The sequence below is a fragment of the Nipponia nippon genome, unplaced genomic scaffold, assembly GCF_047370975.1.
Source record: "Nipponia nippon isolate SJK-2023a ecotype South Korea unplaced genomic scaffold, ASM4737097v1 scaffold_3, whole genome shotgun sequence".
Taxonomy (NCBI): Eukaryota; Metazoa; Chordata; class Aves; order Pelecaniformes; family Threskiornithidae; genus Nipponia; species Nipponia nippon.
The window spans coordinates 84,321,421-84,345,778 of record NW_028262347.1 but is presented as its reverse complement, the minus strand read 5'-3'; the positions used below and the strand labels follow the sequence as shown (position 1 = coordinate 84,345,778).

The 24,358-nt window shown below is 43.4% G+C and overlaps 1 long non-coding RNA gene across 1 annotated transcript; it reads left to right on the top strand.

Annotated features, from left to right (window-relative positions):
- The first annotated feature begins 1,041 nt into the window (after positions 1-1,041).
- On the top strand, positions 1,042-22,508 carry LOC148054736 (uncharacterized). The gene is made up of 5 exons (XR_015706567.1): positions 1,042-1,161; positions 13,771-13,995; positions 14,257-14,375; positions 18,364-18,461; positions 19,834-22,508. It is a non-coding gene; the product is annotated as an uncharacterized LOC148054736 (long non-coding RNA).
- Positions 22,509-24,358: the final 1,850 nt, after the last annotated feature.

The window sequence follows — 24,358 nt, the reverse complement described above, 5'->3', positions numbered from 1 at the left end:
CTGAGAATATAAATCTCTTTGAGTTTTAAAAGGAAAATCATACTACACTGATAGCTTTGGTGACTGCTGGAGCGACATAGAGCTGCAACTCTGTTAACCTGTCAGAGATTCTTTAAGCTATTAGATAATGTGCCTTTGGATTTTGAGGCCACAGTGGCAGGGCTTCTTATAGACATGGTCATGTAAATTCTTACCATATACTGTTTCTGAAGAGAGCTAATCTTTAAACCCATAGGTTATAGATCTTGCACTTACCTCTTGGTTTGTTGTTAGTGAAACACTGTAAAGAGACATATACTGACGCTATTTCTATAATGTGCCTACTTGAAATTTGTGTTACAAAAGTGAAGCAAAAAAGGGAAGCAAGATACTGAGTTGGTACATTATCAGTAGAAACCTATTATTCTTGACAAGGTAGAATGTTCAGTTTCCTTGTAATCTTTCCCTTCTGTCCTTGAAATCCTGGCTAAATCTTTCAGAGGTGATAATGCATTATAAAGCTTGACCAAATTAAATTAAAAAAAAAAAAAAAATGGTGAAACTGAAGTGGAAAATGGAGCCAAATGTAAAAGCTTTAGCTAATTGGTAATTGCGAGAGGGAGCTTAAGGAGATAAAAGGGTAGTATGCCCTTGGACTTTGAATCTTGAACATATTTTTAAGTTAGATTGCATCACACCAGGCTGAAAGCTAGCACAGTTTGGGTAAAAGTAGTATGAAACACTTTGTGCAGAAAGTGCCCTTAGATTAGAAGATGAATGAAAGAATTGATTTCAAGGTGCTCTTTAGCCCAAGAGTTAAGCAATTGTTTTATTTTTATAAGCACTTACATGACTGTCATCTACATGATGACTGAACCACCACTGTATTGCAGCAATGAGAAAGGCAAACAATTTTATGTTCACATGTTTCTAGAGAGGTATTCCAGTCAAAGAGGGAGAGACGGATTCAGTGCTATTGCGCAAGGTCGAGCTGAGGCATCACCTCTAATGCTGTAAACAATTCTGATGGCTCAGATTTGAAATGGAATTCCTTGCGCTGAGGCATGTCTTCTAGGATAATAGGTGCTCCATTCTCTAATACTACAGCAAACAGTACAGGAACTTGTTTTCTGAAGCCTGTCAGAGAGTGAGGGCTGCTACTGAAGAAGTTTCCATGTGGTGGTATGGATATTTTCATTCTTGTTTTCTGTATGCTTGTTACAGTTATTTATGTGTCAGTGGAAACCAGGAGTGTGACTGGTACTCTGTCTGCAGCTGTGCCTTTCCTCAAATAGCTGCAGTGTTTGGTTGGTTGGTTTGCAAATCTGTCTGTCAAACCATACCTCTGGTAGCACTCTGATAGCTCTGTAAGCAGGTAAAATGGCTGCCTCTGCAGACTTGTGCCTGTTTTATCTCTTGTGGTTCAGTACTTAGGAGTACGCTGATGCGTACACCAATACTTCTGTAAGTGCTTTTCTATCATTTTCCTTAATATTTAGTTACAAAAGTAGAACAGCTGAGAACCTTCCAAATTCCTTCTTAGTTTCATATATCCCATCTTGCTAAGCTAGTTCCAGACCCCTGTCTATATTTCAGTTCTCTCTTCTTTTGTTTGCAGATTTCCAGCAATGTTCTACTGCCTAAAGTTCACAGATTTGTTCCTCCTGCCTTCATAGTCCAGAATGACTTTTTTTTTTTTTTTTTTTTTTTTTTTTTTCCTTTCCTTCTTCCAAATGCTCCTGCCTGCTTGTCTTAGGAAAAGACTTGCTCTTGTTTCTGCTCTTAACCACTGGCCCTACTTGTTCTTCTGCTTGTCCCAGACACACATGGAGTAGCTTAAGAGTATTTCTTACTCAGCGTCTGTGTTTTCCTTTTTTAGCGGGGTGGGGGGGGGGTGGGGGGGTGGGGGGGTGTGGAGAAGGCAGATTTTGCTACTACAGGTTTTATTTTGGTATTTCACAGCCCAAAATGCATTAGAAATTAAACAGAAATCAAAAGAAGTTAATGAAAATAGAAACGTCTAGTTTCACTGTAATGTCTCAAGTGAGAATAAGCAAATTGCAATACTGAAAAGATCAATAGGTCCCTTGCTCTTGCACTCATGTAGCTATCTTTGATGAGAGGGATTGCTCTTGCAATCCATCTCTTCCTGTACCTCACTTAAAAGCTCCAATTCAAGAGCTATGGTCAAGAACGTGTTAGTAACATGTTAAGTTTTACTGTTCTTTGTCTTTCTTTTGTTCCTTTGGACTTGTCCTTTGAATATGAATACTGGGTATCAATAATTAAATAGTAATTGGATATTACTATTTATTACTATTTACTCAGTGAAAACAGAGTAATAATAGGTCTGTAGTGATAATACTGACCTGTGCTGTGATGGTTAGGGAAACCTGGTATAAACAGTTCCTTTTGCACTTCTGCATTTTCTCTTAATTGGAATTGTGCCTTTGTGCTGGCTACAGAAATGGAGTATTTGTAAAACTCTGGTTTGCTTAGTATAATGACATCTTGGGGTGGAGTATATTCGTATTGAGGCCAAACTGGGAGAGAGGTTGTAATTTTGTTTAGTATAAGATCTGGAAAACCTCTGTAACTCGGCTGGCCTGCATTCCCAGTTGTGCATGATAGCAGCAGACAGCTGTGTTTTGACCACTGTCTTTTTTCTCGGTCACTTTCCTTATTTTTTGCCTTATCACCTTCATTGCTTCTCCAGCCCGCTCTTTCCCTCTCCAAACAACTTAGTTTGTCACTGTACATGTACCTCTAGGTGGTGTGCAAAATCTAGGTGTCATGTTGGAACTAGACATCACATCATCTTCTCTGTGACTCTCTCATCCCATGCTGTCATCACTTCAATGTTTTTCCAGGCATGCTACTTCGGAGGGCTTCCTCTGCTGAGATGGTAATGTTGTTGAGACAGGGAGAGCGTGCAATGCCGTGACAAAGCTGCCTCAGAAGGCTAGAGGGTGGAATCCATGGGGGAGAGGCTGCCATTCTGTACTTCTCCCCCCCCCCCACCCCCCCCATAATTCAGCTGTTGGTGCCCAAGCTTGTAAGCAAAGCACAAGCTAATGAGCTAAGCCCTCCACTGTTGATTGGCTTATGCACGTTATCTTAGGCATTGGCATGCTTCAGTGGTTGGGATAAACAGCACTTCTTCCTGCCAGTTGGTGAGATCAGTGATTACTGTGTCAGTACTGCTGTGCTCTTTCTTGCTTTGCAAATGCCTGGTTCTGAGATTCAGGCAAGTCCCTTGGTCTCCTGCATGTTTGCCGTGATCTGCTGTGGGTCTACTATCCCAGTTTATGGAAGGAAGAGGTGTAATACAGGGCTCCAAAATCATGTGAAACACAGTAGGAAGAGTTTCTGTCAGAGACGGGGTTACAACTGCTCCATATTTTTCTTCAGCTTTTTCATTAAAATTTTTTTAACATTTTTTGTGACAGTGCTTCTGAAGATTTCTAATGAAGGAAAAAGTCCTCCTAGTTCTGTCCATTTTTTCCTTCCTAGAGAGAGCGTACAGCAGCTGTCAGAGCTGGCTGTAGTGCTGTTTACTGCTTCTTCCCTACAGCCCTTAAGATCCAGGACAAAGAAATACGGAAGAATATAGTGGTAAGCTTCCAAGAGAAAAGAATGGGATGTTGCTTTCTAGCATCCCTGATAATCCATCCATGTTCAGCTGCTTTAGTGGTGACAGTGCTTGTCTCTGTAAGAATACAAACTTGAGAGAGGAGGATGCAGGGAAGGAAGGGGTGGAAATGCTTGCAGCCGTCATAGGTCACTAATGGTCCAGTGGTCACATCTGTGGTGGGGGCGAGGCAGGGTGTAGAGCTTGGCCTTTTGGAGAAATAAAGGAGCAACCTCCACAGTTTTCTAGTCCCTTCTTTCCAGCCTTGTGGCTGGTGCTGTGCTATAGGGAAGAATATCTCTTTAGTCTTCCCTGTAACATCACACCGCACAGCTTTCTGTGGTCCTGTTTGCAAGGTAGGACTCCAAGGGAAGAACTCCTCCACAAAATCATTCAAAGCATTTTATGCAGCCTGGATCCTTTCATGGCTTGGATTGGTGATCTTTCATCTTATCCCAATCTTAGTAATAGCTCACATATTTTGAAAACAGCTGACTCTGTGAACAGGGAATGGAAATGAAAAATTGCAGCCCAGTTATGAGACTTCACTCTGGAACAAGCAAACCCTGAAATGGGATAAGAGGCCCAGTAGAGGGAAGGAAAGAAAGAGTATTTTCAGTATCTAAGTTTCCAGATTTTGTTAGGTGGGTGTGTGTAACTTTCTGTTACAACATCCCTGGTTCTGATTTCATCAGCTATCGCATTAAGTCAGTTTGCTTGGATGGGAGATGTTAAAGGAGTCTGGCTTTGGTTAGATGCAGCTGACTCTGCTTGGCGTAGTGATGACGTAGTAGAAGGTTAAGAGGGGTCCCTAAAGATGCTTTCTTCTGTAAACCATCTTCCATTGCTCTACTGAGATACTGTTTTGCAGAGTGATTTGGTAGGTGGCTTTTTTGCTTTAATTTCAGAGGTCAACACTTCTTAACTGTTGCAGGTTCCTTCTTTTGCAACTGAGCCAAGGTCTTGTGGCACATCTTACAAGACTGGCCATTAATTTCAAAATCTGTGTCTGTCACCTAAAATGTTGTGGGGGGAACACTGAATTATATTTTTATTCTATTTTAATGGGTTGTGATTAATGTCCCTTTGTGCGAGACAACAGTTTTGTGTCATCACTGGTATGGAGCTCCTGCTGGTTTTTATACCAGCGGAGTTAGAGATGTTTCCTTGGAAGTTTAGTTACTTATTGAGAGGAAAGTGGCATTGAATGCGTGTTATTCTAGACTGTACAAAAAGAAGAGCCTGCTCTGGAAAGCATACAGTCAAAGTAGATGACAAGGTGGAAGGACACAGGGAAACAGCATGTCAGTTATTAGTAGTTGTACCCCGTTCTGCTTTGGGATCCATTGAACTGAGAGAGATGAAAAACAACCAGGATTCTGTATATTGGCTGGCTTCTATAATTTGCATGCATCCTGTTTTTCACTTGTATATGGTATTACTGCCAGAGTCATACTGCATTTGCAGGTAGAAACTATGGACGTCTGCTCTTGAGCAGCTAATGTATTTCCTAGCCTGCATACTGACAGGAAGGGTTGCGATGAGCCACCTTCCCAGGGTGAGTTGCTGAGTTTTTGTCACGTAGGGAGCTCCTAGTGAGCTGCATGCAGCTGAAGGTGCCAGTGACAAAAGTGAGGATGCAGTCACAGGAATTTAACTTCAAGGACACTGTGCAAACCCACTTTTGATGACCAGAACTCACAAAGTCACGTCAGGTCTCTGCATGCAGTGGCACCGAGCTCTTCCACATGATGGGGGCAGGAGTACAGTAAGAGTCAGGGGAATGCATTTATGATGCTCTGTGGGAAATGCTTTTGAAGTGCTTAACTTCATCAGTGCCTCCTGACTGCAGAGAAAAAAAGAAGGTGCTGAAAGCTTCTAGGATGAGGCTGTAGCTGACTTTGAACATGGGGGAGGGAAAGAAAAGAATGTGTTCTCAAGGCAGCCAAATCTTGCAAAATTATTTGTCATAGCCATCAACTTTTAATTAAATTTCCATCTCTTTCCTTTAGCCCAACTGACTGGTATTTAAAATCACTGCATTCAGTGTCCCTTGGAGCGAAGCACACTGTGGTGCATTGTTTTGTTTGTATGGAGTTGGCAAGCAGGTCATAGTGTGTGTGTTTGCTTTGGTTGCCTGGAGGAGTTCAGCATCTTCTAATTACATGTTTTTGTAAGTGTCCTTTAACGAATGTAACCCTTAGGAGCTAGAACAGTGAGTGTGAGAAGCAGGCTGGTTTGGAGGGGTTTGGAAGCAGATGTTGTGAGCACAGAGTGCTGAAGGGCTTTCGGAAAGGTGAAATTCATGCTCCTAGGTAGTCCTGCTCTCGGAAGCTTTTTCTACAATTCTTACCTTGCCCATTAGTTTTGGAAGCCCTCCCAGCATTTTGGATACATGCTGTCTGAACACACCTCCTTACGGCAGCAATGCTTCCCTGTCGTTGAACTTCTGATAAAATCTAGCCTAATACTGCACTTCTCTTTTGTATAGACAGGGTGTGGGTCATCAGTGTTGCGGACAGAGATGCATTGAACCGGTGTGTGAGAAGTGCTCTTGGAGCCTGCCGATCCTGCCTGTTCACTCTGTTTCTTTTTTCAGAAGTGGTTTTGTCACAAGCACCTACTGCTGCAGTGGCTAGTGTTTGGCTGACATCATCTAAGGTGAAAGATGTGAATTCCAACATCCAGAAGTCACTTCTAACTCTGCTGGATTTGGATCATATTTGTCAAGTGCACTTTTGACCCATTAACTTCATGGAGAGTAGGAAACGCTTATTATCTTGAAAGAAATCAAGCCCAAGATGTCAGAGTCATATATTAACAGGTACAACTCAAAGCAGAGATCACTTTTATGTGTTTGTCAGCGTATGTAGTAAATACAAGATATAAGACAACATATCCTACTACATCTTAATGGGTCTAATTTATTCCTGGGTAAATCAGTCAGTTTTAATGGATGCGATGGGTAAAAAACATCTCCAAGAGGGTGAGTTACTTCTCCTGAGGCCATGTTTCCCTCTGCTGGCATGTAGTTAATACTGCCGACTTTTTTTCTCAAAACCAAGCTTCCGAACCTACTGCTTCCTTGTAATCCCAAGAAACATTTAAACTGTCTTCAGTGACCAAATATAGTGTATTAATCAAAATAAAATTAAGAAAGAAACAGCAACAGTGCTAATGAGTGAAATGAACTTCTATTGTAAACAATGTCTTTAAATACAGTACATAAATATGAACTTGAAGTGCTAAGGGAAAACACACAGAGGCACTAGAAATACTTTAAGAGTAGAATAAAAATATTTCCTTGAAATATTAGAAAAGAATCATTAGAGTGGAACTATCAACAGAAGTAGAGTTGAGGTAGTTAACTGTGGTCTTCAAGTGTCAACAAGTATTATCTGGAGGTTTTTCTTCTAGATTATGTAAAGACAGCGTTTTAGGGTACAAGTGCTTATAGCCTAAAGCTACAACTAGGAAAATTTGGACTGGACACGGGAAGAAATTGTTCACCATGAGAGTGATACAGTACTGCAACAGGTGTCTGAAGAGGCCATGGAATCTCCTTGCCTGGGCACTGTCCAAGTTTGGCTGGACAGGGCCTGAAGTGACCCAGTCTGGATGTAAGGTTATCTCTGTGTTGAGCTGAACGTTGGACTTAGAATGACTTGCCAGTTTTTCTCACTGTGATATGCATGCTACTTTTTGGGGGGGAAGGGAGGGGGGGACAGGCAGGGAAGGGAGGAGTTGGAGTGAAGATGAAGTGACAATTTTCAAAGTCTCCTATTTTTATTCATCGAGGGTAATTATTAATACTTTGGTAACCCTCAAACTAACAATATTTTTGAAAATTCATACCGCTGTCTGACATGATCAGCTAATCCAAGTTACATGGAAATTTATAAAATTCATCTGAACATTTATTTTACTGCATGTTAAGATTAAAAAACCCTATGAAATTACAAGTAGCACTGTTTTAAAATCCATTTTACTAGTTTGCATTTGTAAAACTGCTATAGATTAAAAAAAAAATTGAAACTAGGGCCTTGAGTCATTTAGAAACAGATGTATAAATTTGTGAGTAATAGTACTGATTTCCTGAAACTCAAATGCAGTTTGTGCACGTGTGTATGTTTACATGAGTAGACTGTACTTCAGATCATAGAATCGTAGAATGGTTTGGGTTGGAAGGGACCTTAAAGATCATCTAGTTCCAGCCCCCCCTGCCATGGGCAGTGACACCTTCCTCTAGACCAGGCTGCTCAAAGCCCCGTCCAACCTGGCCTTGAACACTTCCAGTGACGGGGCATTCACAGCTTCTCTGGGCAGCCTGTTCCAGTGCCTCACCACCCTCATAGTGAAGAATTTCTTCCTTATATCTAATCTAAATCTACCCTCTTTCAGTTTAAAGCCATTACTCCTTGTCCTATCACTATGTGCCCTTGTAAAAGGTCCCTCTCCCTCTTTCTTGTAGGCCCTGTTCAGGTACTGGAAGGCTGCTATAAGGTCTTGCTGGAGCCTTCTCTTCTCCAGGCTGAACAACCCTGGCTCTCAGCCTGTCTTCACAGGAGAGGTGCTCCAGCGCCCTGAACATCTTCGTGGCCCTCCTCTGGACTTGCTCCAGCAGGTCCATGCCCTTCTTATGTTGGGAGCCCCAGAGCTGGCGCCCCCCCACTCCAGGTGGGGTCTCACAAGAGCAGAGTAGAGGGGTCTTCGTTACAAATAGCAATAGTTAATAATCATGATGCCCCCATATAAAATTGTTAGATTATATGGTCTGGATAGGCCACATAAAATCTTTTTTCAAGTACTCAGAAGGAGTTTTAAAATATATTTTTCCATACCTTGTTTTTATTATTTAGATTTTCATGCCTATAGTAGCATTATTTCTTAGAGCTGCTTTGCATATGCAAATTTAAAAGCTGTTGCTTTTCTTCACATGATGGTACTGTACTCAGAAGAGGAAATTTGTAACTGCAAAAATCTGTACAAAGCTCTTTCAAAGCTTTTTGGAATACCATAGCAGTTTTAAGTACAGTCCAGGTTTAAGCCCTTACAGCTTGCATGCTAGAAGATTTATTCAATGCGTGTGTATGAGTGAGATGGAATTGTAGAGTCCAGATCTAGCAGAGGCTTTGCAAGAGTCATACCTAATGTCTGAGATGATCAGGAGGGTGAAGCGAAAGGGATGAAAGCTGATGCTTGTCACCTAAAGTTCTGTTACGAACAGAACATGCTGTGTTGGGCATCTTGGTATCTGTCTTAATAGGACTAGAGCATAAGATTTGCAGACAGTCCCTTGTGTGGCCCAGCAACACCAAACTCGGCACCAAGTGTGGTAGCCATGGCCTCTCATTCCAAAATTGCCTGATGGTAGAGGAAGAAAAAATGGTGTTACTCCCTTTCAAGGTGCTGAGAACCTTTATCTCTATTTCTTACTTTTAAAGTGCCTGTACCAGGAAGGTATAGGCAAATAGGGTGGGGAAGACTTGTGAAAGTCTTTCTGTTGAATCTACAACTGCACAGAGAGAAGAAACGTAAGACTTGGAGCCAAAGGAGTTGGAAAGAAGAGGAGTTCTGACTCCATGTGCTAGGATGAGGGTACTTTCTTGGTGTGAGTGATGAAGGCCTGAATTTCTCTGAAGTCCTTTTAGAATGTCCTCCTTAATAGTTTAGAGAGTCAGGCTCTCTTTGGTGTAATAAATCTTCCATTTGTTGCTGCATGCTTGCTAGTTATCTACATGGAGATCTGCTTTTTGGGTTGATTGCTAGAGTGCAAGTCACAGGAAGAGACTGTAGAGACAGTCCCTTCAAGACCTTGGGGTCTTGGATTTCAGAATCATAAGGAGTCTTCCTTCTCTCTCAGCCATCCAGAAGATTTCAGATAATAGGACTTGCAAGCTGATCCAGGTTCATCAGAAATGAAAACAACAGTCCTTTGGGATATCTAGCAGCTTGCGTATTTGTGACAGTTTGCTTGGTCATACTTCAGGTGGTTTTAGATGTCAGTGAAGTCAGAATATTAACAGTAACAGTCTGCTGGTAGGAATCTGGAATTCTTTCTTACTCTTTCTGTAGTGGAAAGAACAGAAAAATGTTTACCTACAAAGAGCACTAGAGCCTACTAATCCCCCAGTCACATCATTTTCTGATAATGGAGTATAATCAAAAACAAATTTCAGACTTCACATAGGTGTTTGGGGAGTGAAAGCTGTTATGGCTGTTGTGTGAATCTTTCATTGGATTTGGAAAAGAAACGTTTTGTGTTAGAGCCTGGACTATCTAACAGCCTTAAGGAAGCAAGGGTAATGAAACCATTTATGTTAGGAAGCTAATGTGTCTTGAGAACTGAACATCATAAATCAAGTAAATTCACTGCCTATACATCTCTGCAGGGAGGGCAAGCAATTGGCAGACCCTCTGAGCAAGAGAGCCTGTGTTTCCCACAAATCAGCTTAAGGCTATCTAAGACCCATCCCCCTGTAGAAAAGGTTAGTTCTACTAATTACAGCCTGAGATTAATTTAAGATGGTTTTCAAAGTGCATCCTAAAGCTACATATAGTACCCCAAGTATTCCATAGATATTTATCCCTGAGGTGGACCTCCGTGTGACCAAAGACAATGCAAATTGTCTTCCTGTGTTCTCGGGAGCAGAATAGCTCAATATTGACAGCAAATAGTTAAGAGGTTTCCTTAGCTGATACACACCATCTCTCAGAAGTCATGGAGTTCAGGGAAAGAGTAGACAAGACAGTGCTCAGGTAATGCTATTAATTTCAGCTTAACCCTGGTAGCTCTGGTTTTTATATTCTCTGTCCACACAATCACCAGAAGCCAGTACTGCTACCCCAAATGATGGTATGTTGCAGAATTTAGAATTACTGTTTCATCAAGATGGATATTCCTCAGCTCATGGTATGGAGAATATCTAAACAACATCTATGGAAACAGATTGTTTTACAGATACCTACAGAATTCTACTGCAAAGCTTTTCTGTGCCAGAACTTACACTGTTAAAATTTTGAAAAATATTTTTCAAAGCTGAAAAGAAAGTGTCTCAGACAATCTTCACTTTCAGTTAGTCTGGAGTGTTTGTCATTGTTAGAACCGATTTTGCAGTAGGAGAGAAGTACATTCGACAGCAATATCTGCCTGCTGCTTACCAGTACAATACGAATCCAGTTTCTCAAACCAAACTTTTATTGTCTAGCTAGGAAGATTTCATCGCTGTAGGACTTCAGGTGTTTCAACACTTGACAAAACCGTTGTTTGAACCACTATTTTCTTCTTCAGACTAATTATTTATCAATGAAGGCGACTTTTTAGTGGCTATTATTTCAGCTTACAAAAATAAGATACATGTCAATCTTTCCAGTCAAAGTACTCCATTCAGAGCCATGAATCATCATCCCACGTTTATCTAAAAAAATGGTGCTGGACGTTTATGATGATCAAGACTTAGGAACGCCTTTGCTTTTAAGGTGTTTGTTGTTTTTTTTTTTTTCCCCAATGAGCCTCATCATCCTGAAGTGAAGCAAAACTGTCCCATCAATGTAAATAGATATTCTAAGCCCAAAGACTCAAACAGAATGAGATCCCTTAGCAGGTTCCTTGATTATACCTTCTTTTGACAGCACAGAAAATTTGGATCAGAGGCTAACAAAATGGATTGCACATCCAGTTGGAACAGCCCATGCTATAAACAGGCTGAATCTTCCACAGCATGACCCCCAAAGCAGTTTAAAGTGCTGCTGCAAAATTTACCAACTAGTTGTAGCAAGGATAGTATTCACATGAACTCTCAACTCAGTCCACTGGCAAGACCAGGCTGTTAGCACATCACTGTAAGTGGGATCTACAGAAAAAAGGTCGTTGTTGACTTCTAAGACTCATTGATTCTATTTTTCAGCAAGTGAAAATCCTATGACCCATTCTCCTCCTCAGCCTGTTATTTTAGCATTAGGATTCTAGAGAAAGAAGAAATTATGTGATGACAGAAGGGGTTATTTTACTCCTTATTGCTTGGGAGTGGAACACAAGAGTGTGTTGCGTAGATATGTTACCCTTGATGCAGATGGCTGCAGAAATCTTCCCAAGCTACTGTGTGTGGGACCCTTGTGCATCTGCAGATGCTCAAAAAGTAGTAGCTGAACATTCAGGCAGTTCCTCTTAGAGTGATCATTTTCCTATTCCCCTTGGTTTCCAGGCTGAGAGTTCTCCCATACCCTACATTGTTCCCCACCTTTGAATGGTTTTCCCCTTCTTTGCTTTTGGACATACCTAAACTTCCCAATAATGTCTTTCCTTGCTTTCCCTTTAATTTCAGTCCCATTGGTTCTGGTTCTTACTCAGTGTGGCCTAGTCTGGCCATTCTCAATCCCCATTTGCAGGCTGTCCTCCAGTGATCCCCTTCCCACGCCTCAGGGTGGTGCTTTTGACACTGCTGCACAGTCTGACGTTTGCCTTTCATGTACTGTCTGCATGCTAATGTAGAGAAGTAAGTGAGCATTCAGAGCAGACAAGGCTAGCACTTTGCTCATCACAAGCATTTGCTTCTTGCTGTTGAAGCTACATCTATCCTCGCTTTTGGAGCACTAAAAAGGAATTTGCTAAGTTGCTGCATGGGGATGGTACACATAGTGGGTTAGTCAACAGCTTGCTGAAGCCTCTCTGCTAGTGCTAAGCTCTAGCACTTCATGATTGAGCCTGTGCTTGTTTCCAAGCTGCAGTTCCAATGTGAGTGAGTTTATAAGGAAGGATCACCAAACAATTTTGATGGTAAAATTCAACATTACAGTTCCCTATCTTCATCCTTGGGAAAGTGTGCACCTTTTGGCAGAAGCTTTCAAAAAATTTGGTGCAAGGAAGGTGTATGCCCTGGAAAATGTCACCCAGGACTGCTAACTGCAACTGAAAACAGCGTGTTCTAGTGCAGAGAACTAACTTTAAGAAGGCGTACCACAGTTTTGCTGTTTAGAGATCCTATCTAAGGAGCAGGTTTTGCATGGTCTGCAAGTGTGCAAACACACCCTATGATTACTACACGTGAAGATTGAACCCCAAGCTTGCTCAGAAGTAGAAATTGCAGTCATGATTATTGGATCTAACTAGGTAATCCCTTCTGAAACAATAACTGCTCAGCCCTTGTGTAAAGAGGGCATGTTTGCCTGTAGGGCACAACTATATTAGTCGCATTCCTTCGCTCCAGGAAGCAGATGTTTCTTAGGGAGCAAACAGTCCAGTGGATCCTGGTTATCCACATTTGAGAATTAGTGTAGCCAGCTCTGGGCAGAAGTCCCGAGTGCCAGGTATTTTGCTTAGGCTGTAGACAAGGAGAAAGAGGATTATAAAAGCCCAGTAAAGACCTCTGTAGTAAAATGCTCCCTTACTTTTTATCATCTGATGTGGTTCCCTGACTTCAAAAACATTTTTTTCTTGTTAATTGATTCAGCATCTCAAACCATTATTTGTCTGCAGCTGATCTTACTTTGCTTTGAGGCAGAGAAGTGCTTTGCCTTCAGATTTGCCTGTCTTCCAAATGTGAATTAAGGAAAAATACTCAAAAAATTACCTGTCCTTAGGAATATTCAGCTTTTAGACATCACAAGAGATGACAATGGCACCAGCTAGAAATATCATGACAGTAAATGATACTCTGTTTTTACCTATAGCTGATGGCAGGTATGTGGATACGAATGCTCTCTGAGAAGGGTCTGTGTGTCATTTTTTCTCGCCTTTTTGGGTGTCTTGATTAGTGGAGACTAGGTGTTAAACACAAGTAGCAGATTTTTAGGTGTCAAACATTTTCCACTCTCTCCTATGGCCATTACAGTAGGTGTGAGCAGAGTTTCAGAGCAAAGATCACCTGGAGATGCTGGGGACTGAACATCAAAGAGGTCTGTCACTGGGCCACATATCCCTGCCCATACTGGGCAAGCCCTGGGAAATTAGCACCAAGTTCCCAGAGTTTATTTGCAGTAGTTCTGGAACTCTTGCTTTTAAAAATGAGGTAAGTCAGTCCTCTGCGGAGGTTCTTGGGCTTCCAGTTTGTCAGAAACTTTATTACACCTATTGCCTGTCAGGAGTGTCTACTGGCTTGAACATGTTGATACTCAAAATTCAAATGATTTCAAACAGCATGCTGTCTTGTATTTCCTTACAGCTTCCTATAAACCAGAAGTTGGGAAGATGATAATCTTCAAGTCATCACCTTTGGTTTGGGAGGACTTGGCTTTTGAAGTCTGTAACCAAAGCGAAGACTTCCCCAGCTGACCTGTTAACACGCAAGCAGGTTGCAGGGACAACGTGTGATGTTGATCTTGCAATGTACAGCACTGTGAGGATGTGGCAGGGATGTGGGGGGAAGAGGACTGCTACCTTAGAGAGGGTATTTATGAATCTTTCCTTGTGTATCTCTAGAGTTAATTGCAATATTTCTCTAGGCCATGTATGGGAAAATGCTTCCCTCTGGCTGCTCTGGAAGATTAAGAACAGCTCAAGCTCTAACTCAGGCATCATCTGGAGATAGTAAATTCTGCTTAATCAGAGTGATGTTCTATTGAAAGCCAGACTTACTCGTTAGGAATATCCTTTCACCTAATTAGATATAACATCATTTGTCTAGCTAACTTTGTCCATCTCGGTGCAGCTCTAGGGAGAGGCAAGAATGTGTGCGATATGGCGAAGGCAACAGTGATCGTGACCTGCTTGAAACCTCAGTATCCTTGCGTTCTGCTAAGGAGATCTGAAGTGGACGCAGAGGAGAAGGTAAGAAATACAGAGAAGGCTAAGGGTAAAATAGATTAGAGAATGAGAAGAGGATGAGGGATGAATTGGGGGAAAAAGATGTGTGAAGAGCAGAGTACATAGGTTACACTGTAAGCAAAACATCCTGTTTAATTGCTCTAGGTATGTGGACTTGGGACCTCTCTCTGTCATGAAACCTGTGAATTTCTTTTGAGCAGAACACACTTTGTTTTCACCCCTGTAAGTGTGTGAGAGATTAAATTGACTCAACTGTCTTTAAAAAACTTCAGGCTAGGCTCTACTCCTCAAGGAATGAAGTGGCAGTTTCTTAACGTCTTACTGCACTTAGCAGAATTGCTAAGAAGTCTTATTGTTAAATAGGATTTCCTGGTATTCAGCCTGAATTTGCCACTATCCCTCAGCTTTACCTACTCTACCTGTCCAGCTTCACTCTCTTTTTATGAAGGCAAAATCACGTCAAGGCAAATAAAAACCAAGTGTATTGTAAATAGGCATAATCTTTATCTTCCCCTCTCTGGCTTTTCTGACTTCCTTTTGTCTGTGTTCCTCACTGTCCTGCCCCACCTCAAACTGGGAATCCTCAGACAAATCTGCCAGAGCAGGTCGAATTGTTAAAATAAATTACAGCGTGGAATGTGGCTTTGTAGCAGCTCTAATGTCCTAGGAATCTGAATCCCACATCCACGTATGCAAGTTGAAACAAAAAGGAGATAATTTAAGCTGGACAGACTTTCCAGGTGTTTCACAGCAGAGCCAAGGATGTGGGGAGGCACAGTGGGGGAGCAGTATGGGACAGTCTGCCAGTGAAGAGGGACCACCGCCATTTTCAGAGCATTAGCTTGTGTTTGGCTGAGAGGATCAGGTGGGAGTAGTTGATGAGTGAAGAGAAGGTCTTGTATAGCTGTTCGCAAGCTTTTTTTTTAAAAAAAAAAAAACAACAAAAAACAAAATGCTTTGCCTTCCTGCAGATTTTCCAGTAAGAATGCAGAATTTTATATTGCAAAAATACGTGTGCACTAACAGCAGGCCTGTGTTTTAGTGACCTTTAGTAATCCCCACAGCAGAGTGCACAGACCTCTAAGGGCCAGCAGGGAGAGGCTGGAATTCACTTGTCTTGAGCATGGAAAAGGGATTCTTCCATTTTTGGATGCTGGTTCAGAAGTGGAGTTTCCTGGGTACCAGATTGATTCCACATGACAGTAAATCCTGTGTACTGGACAATTAGATTATGAACTTTGTGGCCATACGGCTCAGAGTGGAACACACACAAACGTGTCCTGTAGGTTCAAGGTGCCTTTTTTTTCTTTTTTGAGAGAGGAAACTTTCCTAGCAGGCTTCATGCCTGATCAGGCATCACCTGCAGTCCCACAGGTCAGGGAAATACCTAGGTATGTTCAATAGAATTGCAACTATGTGATCCCACTTTATCTGGATCACGTTGTTAAGGGAGCAGCAGCCGCCCGAGCATTCACACACCGTGCAGGGAGTCGCACACACACCACCCAAGGCTTTAACTGCTCGGACCGGGGTCCCTTCGCAGCAGGCAGCTCTGCTGAGCTGACAGGTGCCCCTTTTCCACTCCTCGCTCACACACACTCTCACCCTCGGGCGCTCCCTCTCCCTTCAGGCTCGACTCTCGGTTTCCCCAAGGCAGAGTCTCCGACACGACGTGGGCCAGGTGAATTTATGGAGTGGTACAGCAGTGAAGAGCAGCTCGAGCTGGGTGCCTCCGGAGCGGGACCCCGAACAATGAGATCCCTGGGCGATTATACCCTTACAGTCTACGTTCCCCTCATGCGACGGTTCGGTCCCATAGTAATATTTGGGTCTGGGGTCTTCTTGTTCCTTATTGGATCCTTTCCCAGTCTCCCGGCAGGTCATTCTTTTTCCTATCTTGATTAGCTGCAGCTTCTGTTGATGGTTTTGGATACCTTATCTTCCTGGTTGGCACCGGTTTCAGGGCCTTCCTTCACGTAGCGAGGCAGGAGTTCAGCATACCGTCAGCATACCTAGGTGAAAGTTCACAGCTTGCAGTCTAAGGCTTCAACAGGCCTTTAGATCCTTATTTGAGCTAAAAATGACTTCTGCAATAACATGCATAATTACAAGTGATCTGGCAGTGCCCCAAGCTGATACTAATATATATGGGACTGTGGTTTTAACTAAACTTTTCTCTATAGCAAAGGTAAACATCCTCTCAGCAAGGGAAACCTTGGATTTCTAGATGAAAAGAGGAGAGGAAGGAGAAACGACTGGGCATGTTATAGAAAGGGAGGGTGTGGAACATGCTAAGCTGGATGCTGGGCCCTCACAAGAATTGCTGCTGTCCTTCAGAAATGTGCTAAGAGCAGCAGTACCGTGCACATTATGAACTGCACCTACTTAACTCCTGAGTGGTATCAGGGCCAGAAGCCAGGGGGCTGCGTTGAGTCCCTTTTATGTGTGCAATGGCTCTGTGCACTTTTAGTGAAATCTGCAGCTTATATGGAGACGTAACATAGCAGGGCAACCACTTTTTCCATGTTTTTGGCAGCCCATGCAGGTAAATGGTCATTTATTGCCCAGAGGAGTAAGGTTGGCAGGACTGACCTGTTGTACTATAGGGCTCTTCAGCAGCAGGTGTTGCCTGTGAATTGCAGGCAGGCAACTCTTGCTTCTTCACCTAGGATGAGATTTGCAGTGTGGATAGCATGTTATGTCACAAATTAGTGAGCGAGCTCATGCATTTTTCCATATAAGGTTGTCTACAAGAAAAAGGACAAACAGATGATGGCAGGTCAGCAACACCCAGGGCGGGGAAATAATTCTTTCAAAATGAAGGTATTGACCTGATCATGTGTTAATCCCTTCAAGTGAGTCTGCCCATACAGCAACTGATGGGGATTTCCAGGTGTCTGTCAGCCTTGCAGCGAGGCTCAGAGCTTTCTGGAACTCTTCCCATAGTGCTTGGGATACTTCCCAGAAATCACCCTCCCTATACCTAAGGGCAGGAAAAAGCAGAACATGCTGGTATGGGCTGATCAAAACATAGAAATAGAGCTTATTTCTGAAAATTATGTTCCTTGGTTCATTAGCTGTGGCTGAAGTGGAGCTTCCTGGTTACTAACTCCAGCAATATCTACGTTTCCAAATGTTTGTGACTGGAAAACTGCAGAAGTGGCAGTTTACAGTTACAGTGTTGTGGAAACATGCAAGAAGACTTAAAAAAAAAAAAAATCAAAGGAAATCATAGGTATAGGCATAAGGGTACATTGAGCATGCAAAGCAAGGGACACAAACAACTTTGCTTGGAATCTTGGAGCTTCCAGGCTATTGTAACACCTACGGAGATGAAGCAGCAGCATGGGAATTTACCTGCATGCATCAATAAAGCAGCATTTGACTTTTACTCTCTCAACCTCAGCAAGCAGTAGATCCTTCAAAATTTAAATCTGTAGATAAACTTCAGAAAAAGGTCACTCAGAGCAATGGAGGATTGTTTCTGTTGTTCTCTCTCAACTCGCTGCAAATTGGTTTGCAGTCTCCCCTTTGAATGGCCTCATTCCAGTAACTGCTTTCCTCTGGCTAAAAGAGTTTTTCATCCAGCTGCTGAACTAGATATTGCTTACTCTTTTCCTCCTCTGTCATCTTGCTGTCTTGGTTGAAGTGATCAGCATCTGAAAAGATGTCAGTCTGCCTCACATGTACCATGCAGGACATACCGGTTAGTTACTAACAAAAATGCAAACTGTCCCCTAACTTCACCAGGATCAAACTGACGTACTTGAAAAGTTGCAGCTGTAAGTTTAGATCAAATTGATTTCCCTGTGACAATCTGATGTCCCTCAAATCAAGGTATCTGGAAAAGATTCCAGGGCATTCTGCTGTGTGTGTCTTGTAACTGTGGGGCTATATTTCCTATGTGCGGCACGCAGTGCCTTTGAGCTCTCTGTTAAATCTTGCATGAATGAGCTAGCAAACCTGATAGCTGTGATTCTCTCTGCTACAGCAGGCTCGCTGGGAATAGCAGCGACAGCACCGAAGCTGTTCGACAGTTTGGGCTGGTGAGTTTTAGACAGAGCTTGGCCTGCTGCGAACACCCACATGGTAAGATTCAGGAATTTTTCCTACCATAACTACTTTACAGCTTTGGATTGACATTGGACAAAGGGTCTGATGGCACAAGAGTAGCAAAGGCATGGGGAATACCATGTGAAAGAGGCAAGGAAGGAGGCTAGTGGCTTGGTCTGAGCGATCATGCATTGTCCTTCAGTGATGAGGCTGGAGATCGGACAGGTGCCTGGTGGTTATAACATGGTAAGGGAACCAGAAAGCCCAGTTGTGAGGTTTTTCCTGGATAGTGGAGCCAAAGGTACTAAGGGAGGGAGAGGCTGGACATTTTTGCAATTTAGTATGACTTTTGGAGGGAGTATAGCAGGGGTTTTGAAAAGCCAGTAGCAGTGTTGTGCTCTGAGAACCTTTTGATGAAATGAGTTGAGCAGCCACAATTTTTCCCTCCAATTTCACCCTCTTTCCTGTTCTTTATATGGTAGAAATAGAGGAGAGAGACAGTGAAAGCCGCCTCCTCTCATTCCACCTGCCACTGCTTTGTCCCCTTCAAGGGATAGCTAGTCATTCTCCTAGTGTCACAGAAAGCCAAGGACCATAGGGTGTGTAAACAGATGCCCTTTGGGGATGCTTCTTGCCTCTCACCTGGCTCCCCAGTGCCTCTGTCTCTTTCTAGTCCTCACTGCTCAGGGGCACAGTGGTGATGAAAGCTGGTGGCAGAGGCAGAAAGGTGACACAGACGTGGTACCTCTGTGGAGACTTTGTTTCTGCGGCATTGTTACTGGATGACAGAGAAACAACCCTGGTGTCACAGGGAGCAGCTAAGGGCCTCTTCTGGTTGAAATTCAGAGGTAACAGCAGGGCCCCTTCCCTTTGAGAGATGGAGTACTTCAAGTGCCTCTTCCTCTTACAGTGTGCTGGGTGTACCTCTGCAGGGCAGGTCCCCAAGCACTTGTTGCCTCAGTCTATGCAGTTTCTTGGGCCACTTCCTCTGTGTCCCAAATACTAATGCTGGAGTCCACAAACTTCGTGGATCCCTTTGGCACCTGAGAAATGATGAGGCAGGTCCCAGGTTTGGGTGAGAAGCCTGTGGGATGGGGTCAATAGGGGCCCATGGCCAGGCAGGGTGGGGCTGTGGGAGCTGGAGACCGGTCCCTGCTGTGGCATCACTGGGGTAGGGGCAAATGGACCTGGGGGGCTGACATGGGGTCCTGGGCCATGGGCAGGTGTGGGGAGCCCCGCGGGGGCTGGGCAGGGACAGGCAGAGCTGTGGGTGTCCTCCAGGCCCTGACAGGCTGCTGCAGCCACCACTTAGTGAAGAACTCAGTTCACTTCTGAATTTCCTTCTCCTTCGTGAACACAGAAGCTTCTCTTTTTAAAGCATTAATGCTGTTAAACCTCTCTGTCCCAGTTTTCACTTATCTTGCCAGGACCTGTGGGGTGGTGCTGCCAGCATGACTAAGCTACAGAGAAGGTCCACGTGGGCTTTCTGCCACGGTGGAGGAGCCCTGCTGCTTACCCCCAGGGTGGAGACTGAGGGCAAGAACTGCATGCTGCTCGGTGGCCATCAGAAGACTGTTCCACTGCTTCACCTTCCCGTTGGGGATCTCCAAGTTCAGGCTGGAGCTACTTCAGCAGTGAAGGCAGACACTGGCTTTCAGTACCAGGGTGTTAACGACTGGGGCTTTGCTCCATGGGGAGGTTCTTGAAGTGTTGCAGAGCAGCGTGTGTTCTTTGGCCAGATGGGCTGCCAGTAGAAGAGTCTTTGTGCCAGGCTCCCTGCAGGTGAGTGGAGAGATGCTTTACTGCTGACTCTGAATTCCTATATGAAAGAGACTCTTCACAAACGTGCATGCTAGCAGGCTGCCGTATCGCCTTTTGAAGGAGCAGCAGTTCTGCAGAGCAATTACAACCAATATCAGAAGCCTGCTTGCAGTCCTGTGTAAAGCCTTGTCATCAGCATTGTAATAAGCAGAATTACAGGATCTGATGTCCCTTCTAGAAGACTGTGACTTGGAGCTATGGGGTGCTTGTTTTGATAATGGCAGCATGTATGTACATACTCATGCACTCCGTGTGTGATTTGATGATCAGCCTATTACATGGTTGTTCCTGTTAAGGATTAATACATTATTAAGAGTTATATTAACAGCTATATTGCTGATTACATTATTATTAATGGACTTGTTCATCGGAATTCATATTAGGGCTAGTGAGGCACCCATTTAGGACCTGTTTTCTGAGGTGGCAGCCAACGTTCCCTTCTGCATGTAGGCTCAACTATATGCCCATGGACCTGTCCTTCTGTCCCACAAAGAATTTGTTAATGCAAATTCTAGACAATAAGAAGTAGTGGATCACAGTAGTGGAAAGTGAGTACCTAGTCTTACACGTATGAAAAGAAATGAAGTACGATTGCAAAGTGCCCGTCATAACAAGGCTGGGTAACCGCAGTGCTTGGCAGAAGTTCAGAATACAGCTCTGTGCTGTGCCAGTCACTGGTGAAAGAGGCTGATCTCATATCTCACGCTTCTTCATTCTCTGACCTCCCAGTCAGTAACACACCCTGAAGCATCAGGGACTGTGGCATTTGCTGACAGGGTGAAAGGCAGTAGCTTATTTCTTGTGTCCACTGCTAATGCTTAAGAATTCCCTATGTTCCTGTTCATCTGTTCCCATTTCCCCCTTGGACCGTGTGGTTTCCAGCATTATCAAGCAGGAAGAATCTGTGAAGTCAAGTGTTTCATCATTTTGACATTAAAGAAAGCATCTGGGGAGTGGGAATTCTTTCCTCATTCTGTCCAGAAAATGGTCAGATCCACTTGCTTCTAGTTGCTCTGACTTGCTGAAGTCCAAGCTGGGGTTCTCATTTTGTTAATAAATATAATTCAGCCCATTCCAACATGGGGTACAGGTCTCGGCTCTACTGTTAACTGCTTCTTAATGCTTCCCATCTCCTTGTACTATGGATACCAACATAAATTTGCATAAATCCCATAAGTATTACATGCAGTTGTAAGAATGTCAGTCTCTTCCATGTCAACTGTGGAGCAAATTCTTCAGCAGTAAGTAGGGCAGTAAGCCCCTTCTTTCCTTTGTAAACTAGCCACTAGTCTGATTACATGTGTGCTCAAGTGCTATGCCCAATTCTCCTACAAGAATTTCTCAGGAGTCACCCTGGGGTATTTTCCTGTACTCCCCAAGTCCGTCCACCTGCAAAAGACACAAGGAAGTTGTGACTATCTGCCTTTCTGTGGGCAGTGATGCAGTAACGGAGGTCTTCATCCAGAACACTGTGAGCAGTACTTTTGTGCAAACTGACAAACCTATTTACATGCCAGGACAACAATGTAAGCCCAAGCATGCATACAGGTAAGCTGCGGGGAGGGCTGCGGGGATGTTCCTTGCCGTGTGCAGATCAGCGTATATCCCCACTAGAACAGCAGTGTCTTTGATGTGGGTTGCCCAGCAGGTATAATAATTACCTTGGCCCTGGATTTTAGTAAAGAAATCACACTTGATTTACAGTTCACAATTCTGCTGTTACTTCAGGCTTGTTTCTAAAATAATTGCACCAACTTACTCAACAGTTACCCTGATGCAGGCTTGGTTGGTTTATAAGCGCCAGTCTTGAGTGGCCTCCAGGAAATACCACAGAATCATAGAATCATTTAGGTTGGAAAAGGCCTTTAAAATCATCATCCCCGGTATCTCCACATGAAGTGCAGCAAGGACTGGTCAAGAACATTACTGAACTCACCAGGTTTGTTGCCCTGGATTCCAAATGCCGTGGTGCGCTCTTGCCTGGTTTAGAAATGGTGGAAACTAGCAACTGTCTGTCAACTACCAGAAGACCATCATCTTAGACTTGTTAGTTGTATCGAAGCTGTTCAAATCATCTTTGCCTGAAAGACATCTTCCTTCTTTCATGAAATCCAGAAAACTGTGCTTTTGTATTTGGTATATCACTGGGGGGGGATTTTTTGTTTGTTTGTTTGTATGTTGTTTGTTTTTTTTTTTTTTAACACTGACTGGTGCTTCAGTAATACCTGGCCTATTCAGAATAGCTTCTCCAGTAATAAACACTCCAACTCCACTGAAGGCATGGCTTAATTTTAATTATTGGAAAATGACACACCCACATTCTTTCCCACAAAGGTGGAAAAATATACTTGTTGAAATAAATATTTGACTAACATCTTTTTGCAAGGCCTTATGTCTTGTGCATTTTGTAAGACAAAACTGTTACTATCATTACCATGCTTTGAAAGATAATGTGAAGTAAAGGATACTTCAGCTGCTTCCTGCAAACAAATCCAGTCTCTCATCTCTTTCAGACTGTTCATAAGTTCATGTCTTAGGGACTATATGCACCGCCCATCCTCCTTCTCTCCTTCTCTCCCGTCCCGTTCTCTTAGGCTCATATTCTCATATTCTTTTTGTGTATTTCTTCTCAGTCTATATCCTCAGGGCCATGTTATGCCCTCAGATCTTCTGAGAACTAAAGCATCATGCCTACGGGAATGTCCTGAAAGGACACCTCCAGTTTTGGAGTATGGGCTGGGTAGGGGTGGAGTGGGCTGACTCTGTGCCTGAAGGTTATGCTCACAAGCATTTTGTTTGTTTTTTTCCACTGCAGTACAGTCTCGAATTGTCACTCTGAACAGCATTTTTGTCCCTTTGAATGCTGAGGTGAGGAATGTAAAGGAGAAAATGTGGAGAGGATAGTATGAAGAAATGTAAACAGGAGACTTAGACTGGGCTTATATAGTGGTGCAGCTCTCTGCTTTTGATCTTGCCCTTGAGCATTTTATTCTTTAGGAGCTACAAATCCAGCATTCCTGAACAGCAGCAGGAGTTGATAGTCAAACCCAGGTAAAGCCTCAGATCCTTTCTGTAGACCTGCCCCTGGAGATAACCCAGCTCAGAACCTGTTCTAGGCCTGGAGCTGGATGACTTCGAAGGACAGCCAGTCCCTGACCTTATGCTACTGCACTCCAGCTCAGCTTCTTCTTTTGACCCAAAGAACCACTCCAGGAAATTAAGTGAGTCCCTAGAAAATAGTTTGAGATCTGCACAGAAATCCATGGAGTCCCTGCCAGCAAAACGAAAGAAAGCAGTTTGAGCTGGCCTTCCAAAGATGGATGTCTGGTGTCTTCTGCAGGGTGATGGAATGTAAACAACAGTGGCAGCAAATCTGGGGGAGATGGCCCTTAACTGGATGTTTTTAATCCTTCTGAGGTTTGTGAACGGTGAGCTGATTCCTCAAGACAATGAGGGTTTGATTGCTACAGTAACCAGTCCTGAGCCCTTATGCCACCACTCTATTACAAAAAAAGGTTTCAAGGAGCTAATGAGAAATCTGTTTGTTTTGTTTTTTCTTCTTAGTACTCACTGGTGGAGCTGAAGGTGAGTAACTATGAGATGCCTCTGTTTTCCATTGTTCCTACTCCAAACTAGAGGATGAAGTAGAGCTTTTCTGTGTGTCTGCAGTGGGCAGTGGCTGACCTATCCAGGCTGGCAAGCTGTCTGCTGGAAAGTAGGAGTTTTTTGAATCGTGAAGTGGTAATCTACTGGAGGGTCACCCAGAGTTCTCTCTTGTCTTACAAAGAGACAAGGACATGAGAGAATGCACTAGACCTGAAAAGTCTCGCTCATCTCACTGGAGATGCTTTCTGCCTGTTTGGAGCTTTGTCCCTGTTTCTAGGTGGGCAAGAAAGACCAATTGCTCAGGTCTGAGGGTAGTTGTCTCCTCTCAGGCTCATCTTAAGAGTAGGTTTTCTTTGTTGAACTTGTGCATGGTTTTCTTAGGCTTTTTTTCTGCAGATCAGATCCACAGACTGAAACAAAAAGATACTGAAGGATCAAGTGACAACCTTGCTGAAGGGGACTGAGAGCGCACAGTCCAAATGAACTCTCATCACCCATAGCACTGG